Source organism: Haliotis cracherodii, unplaced genomic scaffold (genome assembly GCF_022045235.1).
Source record: "Haliotis cracherodii isolate W230 unplaced genomic scaffold, xgHalCrac1.p SCAF_7, whole genome shotgun sequence".
NCBI lineage: Eukaryota > Metazoa > Mollusca > Gastropoda > Lepetellida > Haliotidae > Haliotis > Haliotis cracherodii.
Window position 1 is genome coordinate 47,057,844 of NW_027266330.1, and position 11,815 is coordinate 47,069,658.

Sequence of the window (11,815 nt, forward strand, 5' to 3'; positions counted from 1 at the left end):
ATATGATAGAATATATGGAATACACTATATGTTGTGGGGAATACACCGTGTGAGGAATACACTGTGTGAGGAATACATTGTGTGGTGTGAGGAATACACTGTATGGTGTGAGGAATGCACTGTGTGGTGTGAGGAATGCACTGTGTGAGGAATACACTGTATGGTGTGAGGAATGCACTGTATGGTGTGGGGAATGCACTGTGTGGTGTGAGGAATACACTGTATGGTGTGAGGAATGCACTGTGTAGTGTGAGGAATGCACTGTGTGAGGAATACACTGTATGGTGTGAGGAATGCACTGTGTGGTGTGAGGAATACACTGTATGGTGTGAGGAATGCACTGTGTAGTGTGAGGAATGCACTGTGTGAGGAATACACTGTATGGTGTGAGGAATGCACTGTGTGGTGTGAGGAATACACTGTATGGTGTGAGGAATGCACTGTGTAAGGAATACACTGTATGCTGTGAGGAATACACTGTATGGTGTGAGGAATGCACTGTGTAGTGTGAGGAATGCACTGTGTGAGGAATACACTGTATGGTGTGAGGAATGCACTGTGTGGTGTGAGGAATGCACTGTGTGAGGACTACACTGTATGGTGTGATGAATACACTGTATGAGGAATACACTGTATGCTGTGAGGAACACACTGTGTGGTGTGAGGAATGCACTGTATGGTGTGAGGAATACACTGTATGGTGTGAGGAATAAACTGTATGGTGTGAGGAATACACTGTGAGGTGTGAGGAATACACTGTGTGGTGTGAGGAATACACTGTATGGTGTGAGGAATACACTGTGAGGTGTGAGGAATACACTGTGTGGTGTGAGGAATACACTGTATGGTGTGAGGAATAAACTGTATGGTGTGAGGAATACACTGTGAGGTGTGAGGAATACACTGTGTGGTGTGAGGAATACACTGTATGGTGTGAGGAATAAACTGTATGGTGTGAGGAATACACTGTGAGGTGTGAGGAATACACTGTGTGGTGTGAGGAATACACTGTATGGTGTGAGGAATAAACTGTATGGTGTGAGGAATACACTGTATGGTGTGAGGAATACACTGTATGGTGTGAGGAATACACTGTGTGGTGTGAGGAACACACTGTATGGTGTGACGTTCTCTCTGCATGGGCTCATGATTGAACGAACAAGTTCTGGGGCGCTGACATGATAAACTATGGCGTGTAGCTGTGTCTCTACTGGGAATTGTCTTCAATTAGTCTCAGTGAAACATTGCAAAACTATTACAGTTGTGAATTGACGTCTCAGCATGTGACTTTTCATTAAAGGAGGTCGAACGACTTTGTGAAATTCGTTAGTTAATTTGAAAACGACATTTCGAGGCAATTTCAAGAAATCGTAGACAAAATTACTTCACATCAAGTTTGATGATCATTGTCAATGAACATTTTGACACAAAATCATATTAGTTCGGAAAGTAGAAACTGCGCGTGAAGAACGTAACAGACTTGAAATGTCTTGAAGTAGAGAGCGGAAGCTTGGCCGGCCTTGATCCGAAAACAGTCATATCAGAATACGATCACGACTATCTATCTCCATCGCGAGATGAAACAAGCGAAATACAAAAATGGGATTGACTTGAGAATTGCGTTTCTTTTTTTTTCTGTCATTATATAAACATTAAATGAAATCGGTGCCCGTTTCTCGCGAATTTCCGTCCAATCACTTCACTCAATGCAACCACAGCTACGACCATTTGGACGAGGACTATGTGCAGTCAGTTTTGAGTCTTCAGTCCACGGGCGCTACACGTGTCGACTGGGGGCACATTATCGAATAATTTCTTTCTCCCTGGAACTAATGCAATCAAATGACGCTAGTGGAGTGTACGGATTCCCGAAGGGAGAATGGTAGCGAGCATTGCATTTCATTTGGCGTTAATCATCTGTCGGTTTTCATATATTCGTTCATAAACAGAGGCTATTGCACCGTTCCGTAACTTCGTTTCGTTGATAATGTGTTTATGTCGGTAAATGAATAAGATTGCCTGAATCCTTTCAAACGCTTTTATTTCACAATGTGCGGGTCGCACGGCTGATATGATTGTTAATGAAACGTGGGGGTCACTTATTTCTCTATCGGTCTTTTTAACAAAATATTGTGGCGTACATTACTGTTGCCGTCCGTCGATGATTTGGTAGTCTGGGGTTCTGATTGTTTCGGCTGAAGTTGAGTGAATGCTGAGGTTGAGTGAATGCTGAAGTTGAGTGAATGCTGAGGTTGGATGAATGCTGAAGTTGAGTGAATGCTGAGGTTGGATGAATGTCGGTGTTGAATGAAAGGAGGTGTTGGTTGAATGCTGGGATTGAGTGAATGCCAAGGTCGAGTGGATGCTAAGGTTGAGTGAATGCTGAAGTTGGGTGAATGCTTAGTTAATGCTGAGGTTGAATGAATGCTGAAGTTGAGGGAATGCTGAAGTTGAATGAATGCTGAGGTTGAGTGAATGTTGAGTGAATGCCGAAGTTGAGTGAATGTTGAGTTAATGCTGAGGTTGAATGAATGCTGTGGTTGAGTGAATGCTGAAGTAGAGTGAATGCTGAGGTTGAGTGAATGCTGAAGTTGATTGAATGCTGAGGTTGATTGAATGCTGAAGTTGAGTGAATGTTGAGTGAATGCTGAGGTTGAGTGAATGCTGAGGTTGATTGAATGCTGAAGTTGTGTGAGTGCTGAAGTTGGGTGAATGCTGAGTTAATGCTGAAGTTGAGGGAATGCTGTAGTTGAATGAATGCTGAGGTTGAGTGAATGTTGAGTGAATGCCGAAGTTGAGTGAATGTTGAGTTAATGCTGAGGTTGCATGAATGCTGTGGTTGAGTGAATGCTGAAGTTGCGTGAATGCTGAGGTTGAGTGAATGCTGAGGTTGAGTGAATGCTGAGGTTGAGTAAATGCTGAGGTTGAGTAAATGTTGAGTGAATGCTGAGGTTGAGTGAATGCTGAGGTTGAGTGAATGCTGAAGTTGAGTAAATGCTGAGGTTGAGTGAATGTTGAGTAAATGCTGAGGTTGAATGAATGTTGAGTGAATGCTGAGGCTGAGTGAATGTTGAGTGAATGCTGAGGTTGGGTGAATGCTGAGGTTGAGTGAATGCTGAGGTTGAGTGAATGCTCAAGTTGAGTGAACGCTGAGGTTGAGTGAATGCTGAGGTTGAGTAAATGCTGAGGTTGAGTGAATGTTGAGTGAATGCTGAAGTTGAGTGAATGCTGAGGTTGAGTGAATGTTGAGTGAATGCTGAAGTTGAATTAAAACTGTGGTTGAGTTAATGCTGTGGTTGAATGAATGCAGAAGTTGAGTTAATGCTTATATTGAATGAATGCTGAGGTTGTATGAATGTTGAGGTTTGGTGATTTCTAAAGGATTGTGAATGTTGAGGTTGAGTGAATGCTGTGGTTGAGTGAGTGGTGTGGTTTAGTGAATGCTGTGTTTGGGTGAATGCTGAATTTGAGTGAATGCTGAAGTTGAGTGAATGCCGAAGTTGAGTGAATGATGGGGTTGGGTGAATGCTGAATTTGAGTGAATGCTGAAGTTGAGTGAATGCCGAAGTTGAGTGAATGATGGGGTTGGGTGAATGCTGAAGTTGAGTGATTGCCGAAGTGGAGCGAATGCTGTGGTTGAGTTAATGCTGAGTTTGAGTGAATGCTGAGGTTGAGTGAATGTTGAGGTTGAGTGAATGTTAAGTGAATGCTGAGGTTGAGTAAATGCTGAATTTGAGTTAAAGCTGTGGTTGAGTTAATGCTGTGGTTGAGTTAATGCTGATAATGAATGAATGCTGAGGTTGTGTGAATGCTGAGGTTTGGTGAATTCTTAGGGATTGTGAATGCTGAGGTTGAGTGATTGCTGTGGTTGAGTGAATGCTGAGGTAGGGTGAATGCTAAAGTTGAGTGAATTCCGAAGTTGAGTGAATGCTGAGTTTGAGTGAATGCTGGGGTAGGGTGAATGCTGAGGTTTGGTGATTTCTTATGGATTGTGAAAGCTGAGTTTGTGTGAATGCTGGGGTTGAGTGAAAGCTGGCAATCAACCAAGTCACCGAGCCTGGTACATCAGTCCATTTACAAGCATAGGTTTCTGGGGTCCAATTCAAACCCGAAATCCCCAAGGATCAGCAGAATATGACGACACGAATGAACATGAGTGAACAGCCATATTTAGATATTGTGCCAAAGATTAACCACCATGTTTGTTCACATATTGTTTGTTTGTTTGTGGTTTAACGCCGCACTTAGCAATAATTCAGATATATGACCGCGGTTTGTAAATAATCGAGTCAGGACAATCCAGTGATTGACACCATGAGCATCGATCTACGCTGTTGGAATACGATGACATGCATCAATCAAGTCAGCGAGCCTGACCACCCGATCCCGTTAGTCGCCTTTTGCGGCAAGCATGGGTAGCTATTCTATCCCGGATCTTCACGGGTTAAATAGGACAGTGAATAACACGACGACAGCGCGACTATCACAGTCCTTAAAATATTCCATATTTTGAAACTTGAAAAGACTTCGTCATGCAGAATGAAAGTAGAGTTCATTGTGCAGTTTTGCACTCATTTATTTCTTTGGAGATCCTCTTGTGAAGCATGTCAAAGACTCATGATGAAAAGAAGACATTCCGCAGTTTTCTTAAACGAGCCAAGGGTATTGGACATAATCTCAATTTCAATGTTGAATGGTTCTGCTCTGCTGGACGGTACAGAAATTAGTGTCAACCAAGCGAAGTGCCATGTCAAATCAGCCCAGACTCAGTTTTTTCCAATGAGAGGCTTATCTGGGCGACCACTGCATCGAGTTTATGTGCAGTGTGTTGAGAAGGCCAGCAACCCGGCAGAGTCAGTTGGATTTAGAGGGATGGCCTGAAAGTGAAACAGCAGGCTTTCTGTTTGCTGCTCAGGACCAGCCACTTCCCACCTGAAACCGTCAAAGTGGGATTTTGCATCAAATGATGAAACGTAGATTATGCAATGAGACGGCCCAACACATTGTGAGTGGATTCCCAGAATTTGCATAAACACAGTGTCTTAAGCGACCTGATAGAGTTGCTCGATCCTTTTATCACCGACTTCGTCATGAGACACAGAGGTCAACCCATGGTACGTACGACCGAGAATGTAAGGCGTCATGGAGAATGACGGAGAATGATAAATACAACATTCTTTGGAAAAGGCCCGTATACAGCCTCCGACCTATCCAGGCCAACAAACCTTTTCTTGTCTTTTGGGATAAATCCAATGAAATCATTTATATCATTGAATTTGCTGTCCCTTTTGACACTATTGTGATTGACAAGATTCAGGAAAAACATGGCAAATATGCGGACCTCACTTTGAATTGTCACGCTTGCATCCCAAGTACCATGTTGTTCGACTCCCCATTGTTCTCGGTGCCTTAGGTTTGGTACCTCCCATTCTGTTGACTGACATTGGGAGACTACCCGGGTTTGCTACCAGGAATACATCCCTTCTGACAATCTTGGTAATGCAGAAGGCTGCAGTGTTGGGGAGTCTTCACATTCTCCGAAAAGTTCTGGGTGTGTTTGACTAGGCAGCTCTTCCTGGGAGAAGTCCGATCCGGTGTCTGGGCTGTGTGTAGAGGGGGCAAGGGCCCTGAGCTGATGAGGAGCCTGACCATCCTGAGTGTATCAGAATCACCCAAACTATCTTTGGTGCATTTTCTATTTTAATCTGAATATATAATAACAACATCATCAACAACAACGACAACAATAATCATCCGTTTCTGATGCCTTACATTGTTATTTGGATCAGTGTGCATTCAAATGTCATTATCAGCCTCCTGGGGAGTATATAAATGCGGTATGTTACAACCGTGTACTAAATTCACTGCTGGATGAACCGAGTCCTATTTCGAACAAAGTCTTTTTCGTAAGAAGCCACCACATGTAACCTGGTGGGGCAACAGTGTGGGGGCAGGATCGAACATGGTCACCCATCCATCTACTCTCCGCGACGAACGTTGCTCACTTCGCTTGATTCGTGGCTCATGTGCAGTACACAAGAGCCCAACCAGTGGACTTCTCTATTTTGTGTCCTCACAATTTAAAGTGCACCCCGCAATGCCACACAGCAAAACAGTAACCTGATCTATACGCACTATACAATGCCACTTACATAGGGTACAACGGAATGCGTATGTGATACTGTGAAATCACATGCTGTGATACGAGATATCCATCAAATGAGTTGACGGACGAAAATAACATCAGGTATGATGAAATTAGCACCAGACAGTGTAAAATAATCGGGAAGTACAATGACATGTACACCAGACTGAGTGAAATACACAAGTGATATAATGAAATATACACCAGACGGAATACAATTTTCAACGAAACAGCCATCGGCCATAATGCAACTGACACCACACACAATACCTATTTACTATTACAATCTATTCTTAGCTCGTGCTCTGCCCGGGATCCAAACGAGATTGAAAGCAACTTAAAGAGATACGGCCAATTTTGAAACTGAGGTTTCAAAACTATTTTAGGTTTACTTCATTCGAACGTTAAATGAACACGAATCGGATACAAGTACCGAACCAAACTTCGACTGTACGAATAAAGTAATGCTTGCGCAAAGCCAGTTACATAAAGGAAATTGAATTGAGATAAACACACACGTTCAGAGACCGCATGTGGAATATGAGAAACCGTTATTCAATGTTACAATAGAAGTATGTATATAAGAATCCTCCTACCTTCCAGGTTCGTCAGGGACAATAGGATGAACTATATGTTATCCGTCATCCCCTGTCTGCGATTATAACACGAGAAATATAGATCCATGCTTCACCGTAGACCAGCCCATAATGCTGCCTCGATTCAAACAGTCCATGTTAACGCTCTAAACATAACCCTTATCTAAACAGCGAGCAGCGGGAGCGATGAACGAGATTAACAGTAAGTCGTTTATGACGGCGGGACGCAAGTAAACCAGTGACGACGGGTGACCAGTAAGTCGTGTGTGATCAAATCTGTGACGGCGGGTGACCAGTAAGTCGTGTGTGATCAAATCTGTGACGGCGGGTGACCAGTAAGTCGTGTGTGATCAAATCTGTGACGGCGGGTGACCAGTAAGTCGTGTGTGATCAAATCTGTGACGGCGGGTGACCAGTAAGTCGTGTGTGATCAAATCTGTGACGGCGGGTGACCAGTAAGTCGTGTGTGATCAAATCTGTGACGGCGGGTGACCAGTAAGTCGTGTGTGATCAAATCTGTGACGACGGGTGACCAGTAAGTCGTGTGTGATCAAATCTGTGACGGCGGGTGACCAGTAAGATGTGTGTGATCAAACCTGTGATCACGGGACAACCTGTGTTGCTGCCGTGTTGTTACTGTTGCTGTCGTGACGTTACTGTTGCTGCCTTGTTGTTACTGTTGCTGCCGTGACGTTACTGTTGCTGCCGTGTTGTTACTGTTGCTGCCGTGACGTTACTGTTGCTGCCGTGACGTTACTGTTGCTGCCGTGACGTTACTGTTGCTGCCGTGACGTTACTGTTGCTGCCTTGTTGTTACTGTTGCTGCCGTGACGTTACTGTTCCTGTCGTGACGTTACTGTTGCTGCCGTGACGTTACTGTTGCTGCCGTGACGTTACTGTTGCTGCCGTGACGTTACTGTTGCTGCCGTGTTGATACTATTGCTGCCGTGACGTTACGGTTACTGCCGTGACGTTACTGTTGCTGTCATGGTATTTTTCCTGTTGCTGACATAACGTTACTGTTGCTGTCGTGTTGTTACTGTTGCTGCCATGACGTTACTGTTGCTGCCGTGGTGTTACTGTGTCTGCCGTGTTGTTAGTTTTACAGCCGTAATGTTACTGTTGCTGTCGTGTCGTTACTGTTGCTGTCGTGTTGTTACTGTTGCTGCCGCGACGTTACTGTTGCTGTCGTGACGTTACTATTGCCGTCATGGCGTTTCTGTTGCTGTCGTGACGTTACTGTTGCTATCGTGACGTTACTGTTGCTGCCGTAACGTTACTGTTGCTGTCATGACGTTACTGTTGCTGCCGTGACGTTATTGTTGCTGCCGTGTTTTTACTGTCGCTGCCGTGACGTTACTGTTACTGCCGTGTTGTTACCGTTGCTGTCGTGTTGTTACTGTCGTGGCGTTACTGTTGCTGCCGTAACGTTACTGTTACTGTCGTGGCGTTACTGTTGCTGCCGTAACGTAACTGTTGCTGTCATGGTTTTTTTCTGCCGCCTCCATGACGTTACTGCTGCTGTCGTGTTGTTACTGTTGCTGCCATGACGTTACTGTTGCTGCCGTGTTGTTACCGTTGCTGCCATGACGTTACTGTTGCTGCCGTGTTGTTACCGTTGCTGCCATGACGTTACTGTTGCTGCCGTGTTGTTACCGTTGCTGCAATGACGTTACTGTGTCTGCCGTGTTGTTACCGTTGCTGCCATGACGTTACTGTTGCTGCCGTGTTGTTACCGTTGCTGCAATGACGTTACTGTTGCTGCCGTGGTGTTACTGTTGCGGCCGTGGTGTTACTGTGTCTGCCGTGTTGTTAGTTTTACAGCCGTGATGTTCCTGTTGCTATCGTGTCGTTACTGTTGCTATCGTGACGTTACTGTTGCTGTCGTGGTGTTACTGTTGCTGTCGTGACGCTACTGTTGCTGTCGTGGCGTTACTGTTGCTGTCGTGACATTACTGTTGCGGTCGTGGCGTTACTGTTGCTGCCGTGACGTTACTGTTGCTGTCGTGACGTTTCTGTTGCTGTCATGGCGTTACTGATGCTGCCGTGACGTTATTGTTGCTGTCGTGGCGTTACTGTTGCTGCCGTGACGTTACTGTTGCTGTCGTGACGTTACTGTTGCTGTCATGGCGTTACTGATGCTGCCGTGACGTTACTGTTGCTGTCGTGGCGTTACTGTTGCTGCCGTGACGTTACTGTTGCTGTCGTGACGTTACTGTTGCTGCCGTGGCGTTACTGTTGCTGTCGAGACGTTACTGTTGCTGCCTGGTTATTGTTACCTCTACTAATACTATTAATCTATGAATACTTCATAAAAATGACAATAATATGATATCATCGTCGTCTCAACAAATCTATGTTTTCCATGTAACTGATATTTGCCCCCCAAATAGCATAATATTAACAGTAACAATTACCCATCGTCGTCATCAACAACCAGAATAATCGGACTGCGATCCGAGATCAGGGACTTGTTCTTCAAAGCGATCGTAGCACCAAGACGATCGTAACTCCAATACCTTAACATAGACTTACGACATTCGTAGCACCAAGACGATCGTAACTCCAATACCTTAACACAGACAAACGACAGTCGTAGCGCTAAGATCGTTGTTTGGAACGGGGACCCTGAGTGGCGCTGTACAAAACAACCTAGCGCTACGGCTGTTGTACGTCTATGTTAAGGTATGGGAGTTACGATCACATCAGCGAAAAGGTCGCCTTGTACAACAGCACACAGCAGCCTATCTGCAGCCGTCGTATTAACGGTTTTAGTAAGTGTTGCAGTGGGCTCCCAGTGTTAAACATAGTCATTGTGCCTATGTTGTCATGGTAATCATCAATCTCATTGAAATCAGATCTTAGTTCTCGCTACCGCAGAACAAATTTGTTTCCTGATTTTAATGAGATTGGGTAATTTTAACTGGGTAATCACTGGGGAATTATTGGGTATCCATTACCTGCTAAAGTGATAAACATCTTAACATATTGTTCGCAGGGACTGCCAGTTTGCCCGAGCTTCGACCCCCTTTAATATTAGATAGTACACCTCCATAGCGAGACATTTACTGTATCAGCTGTATTAACAACGGTGTTTCCACAGAAACCATCCATTGCATAATTTGACTAATGACCATTACGCGTCTACCCCCAGGGCGGGAATAAATATGTCCGTGGTAGCGATGAACGTCAAGTGGCAGTTTACAACCAATGTGTCCCCAGAGATTAGGCACCTATCTGTTTTGGTTTTGCGTGCACGAAAAGAGAAAATCAGCTTCTGAATACTTACCTCCGTCAAGTATAAACTATCCACTCTTGTCCAGCGCTGCTTCGCAGATGAACCCAGTTTCACATATACACGTTGATGCAATCGGCATCTCCAGCTGGGTTTAGATCGTCACCAGCTGTCCGTCAAACGAGGCGTGAACCTCGCACCTGTCAGCCGCACGAGCGGATTGTAGACTGGATTTCCAATTAGTGAAATCCGATCTACTGATCGAAGATGTCAAGAATGGGATTTGTAGCACCCGTGAGATGGTACCTTTGTGAGAGCGCATTTATTCCAGAATACATATGGGCTTTATGCCAATCAAAGCTAATGGGGCATTACATTTATGAGCGTTATGTAAACATACGCGGTGATGTCATGCGCGTGTTTATAAGGTTTGGGATTCCCACTGTACAGAGATATCAATGAAATGTTTGTTCAACATGAGGTGAGGTGAAATGGGGTTTAACGTCGCGTCCAAGATTAGTGCACTTATATAGCGAGGTGCATGTACGTGTGTGTGTTTGTGTGGCTGCTTGTACTAGTCCGGACTGATGCCGATTTATAGTGCTAGCTCACTGAGATACCGCAGTTTAACATGAATACCCCACTCAGAAACAGTATACTGACTCCGAGCCGACCTGTCCTTGTTTTAGCCACTTAATGCCGAGCGCCAGACAGGGCAACAACAAGTACCATCTTTAAACGTCTTTTGGTATGACGCGGCCGGGGGTCGAACCCCGGACCTTCCGCTCTCCGGGCGGACGCTCTACCATTAGACCACAGAGGCTGTCCTTGTTCAACATGAATATGTTTGTTGTTGGATGTCTAGTATTTTATGTTTAAAATGTATGCTTGTTTGTTTGTTGTTTAACGCCGCACTGAACAGTATCTATGCCAAATAATCGTAAATAATTCGGGTCTAGACCAGATACTCCAGTGATTCACATCATCAGCATCAATGAGCAAGATAACATGTTTAAACCAAGTCAGCGAGCCTGACCACGCGATTCTTGTTGCCTCTTCTGACAAGCATGGGTTGCTGAAGACCAATCCTAACCCGGATGTTCACGGTCGTTGAATGTGTGATTTGAAACCCTGGGATGAGGTGGTCGGGTGAATTTAAATGTTCTTGATCCTTGTCGCCCCTAGATCACTCTAGTGACCACCCGAGAAAACAGATCACCATAGTGACCACCCGAGAAGACAGATCACAACAGTGACCACCCGAGAAGACAGATCACCACACTGACCATCCGAGAAAACAGATCACTATAGTGACTAACCGAGAAGATAGATCACAACAGTGACCACCCGAGAAGACAGATCACCACACTGACCACCTGAGAAAACAGATCACTATAGTGACCACCCGAGAAGACAGATCACCACACTGACCACCCGAGAAGACAGATCACCACACTGACCACCCGAGAAAACAGATCACCACACTGACCACCCGAGAAGACAGATCACAACAGTGACCACCCGAGAAGACAGATCACCACACTGACCACCCGAGAAAACAGATCACCATAGTGACCAGCCGAGAAGACAGATCACAACAGTGACCACCCGAGAAGACAGATCACAACAGTGACCACCCGAGAAGACAGATCACAACACTGACCACCCGAGAAGACAGATCACCACAGTGACCATCCGAGAAGACAGATCACAACAGTGACCACCCGAGAAGACAGATCACAACAGTGACCACCCGAGAAAACAGATCACCATAGTGACCACCCGAGAAGACAGGTCACCCTCGTGACCACCCGAGAAGATAGATCACCACACTGACCA

The 11,815-nt window shown here is 45.1% G+C and overlaps 1 protein-coding gene across 7 annotated transcripts in view; it reads right to left on the reverse strand.

Moving 5' to 3' along the window:
- The window catches only part of LOC139448410 (diacylglycerol kinase delta-like), a 176,421-nt gene extending 169,594 nt beyond the window's left edge, over window positions 1-6,827 (reverse strand). For all 7 annotated transcript variants that reach the window (XM_071229954.1, XM_071229964.1, XM_071229952.1 and 4 more), the window contains exon 1: window positions 6,742-6,827. The gene's annotated coding sequence lies outside the window, so the exon portion shown is untranslated. The remainder of the gene's footprint in view (window positions 1-6,741) is intronic.
- Between the last annotated feature and the right edge of the window lie 4,988 nt (window positions 6,828-11,815).